Source organism: Polistes canadensis, unplaced genomic scaffold, assembly GCF_001313835.1.
Source record: "Polistes canadensis isolate GaletaPanama2010 unplaced genomic scaffold, ASM131383v1 scaffold_650, whole genome shotgun sequence".
Classification (NCBI taxonomy): domain Eukaryota; kingdom Metazoa; phylum Arthropoda; class Insecta; order Hymenoptera; family Vespidae; genus Polistes; species Polistes canadensis.
In genome coordinates this window covers 18519-19877 of record NW_014570197.1, presented here as the reverse complement: position 1 = coordinate 19877, position 1359 = coordinate 18519, and positions in this window count along the sequence as shown.

The following is a 1359-nucleotide window of genomic DNA, read 5'->3' as shown; positions in this document are numbered from 1 at the left end:
GATACTATATCATTAATAATTTCCCAAGAATGTATAATAATATAGACCAATGTAGAACAACGGATTACAAGAACAATGTTTGTTCATGAATATTATATATATATATATATATACACGAGATTACATTTTTTAATAATACAATAAATGATCGTAAGATTAGAAAAATATTCTCGCATAGAAACGAGAAATCATGATAAAAGTTTAACAAAAAAAAAAAAAAAAACAAGTGTGTGTTTTAAAAAATAAAAATAAAAGGAAAATAAAATAAACAAGATCAATTATTATAATTAATGTCAAGCATATTTTCGTTAATTAGTTTAAATAGAGTTACGTTAAAATTAGGAATGAAATACGTGATAATAGATTAACATGTAACGTGAAACTCGACGTGTTAAATGTACACGTACATTCTATCATAAAACTCGTAACACATTGAATTTCTTCATTTGTATTATTTGACGCTTTAATTATAGTATGTATCATAGTTGACATACATAAATTTAAAGAACTAATTTTAATCAATGTTGTACTATTACAAGGATAGATTCTACATGAGATATATAAAATTTGTAAAACAAAATAAGAATAATAATTAACGAATGATTAATAAATCCATAACAATGCGATTCGCGTAAAGATAAATAATGTATCCTAGAGATTGTGGTTTTTTTTCTTTTTTTTTTATATTATTACCATACTTTTTATAGATAGATAGATACATACATACATACATACATTTATAAATCGGAATACGTCTGGGAAGGTTTGTTAATTTCTTCATTCCTTAGGAGTAATATTCAATGACATTTGTTAGATTTATTTTCTACGGGGAGGGGGAGGGGGGTTCTTTATTAATATACATATATAAAAAAAAAAAAAAATTAAACATATCGCTTAGGCTATATTTGCACGTGTAAATTGCAATTCGTTTTTGGTTTTCATTTCCTTTTAGTTTTCACTATAATTAGAAACGTATTTTATCCTCATAAGGGTTTTCTCAATGACGATTGTCGCGTTACTGTTTTAGGAACATGTCAATACACTCGTTTAAACAAATACACGTATACAAATATATATATGTGTACATACACAAGTGCGAAGGAAAAAGTTTAATGGAATGGAAATCCCGAAAACGTTTCTCATGCGATTGGAATTCCCCCGGTTTAAAAAATCTCGAGCATGAATCCATTCCACGATCATATTTTTATATAACTTTTTATTCCTTCTAATATATTTTTTTTATATTTCCGTTTTTATATTTTTTGTTCTTCAATAACACAAATTACATTTTATTTTTTTTAATTTGCGAATCATGCTAATTAATTAAATTTAATATTAAATTAAATTTTTATATTAATA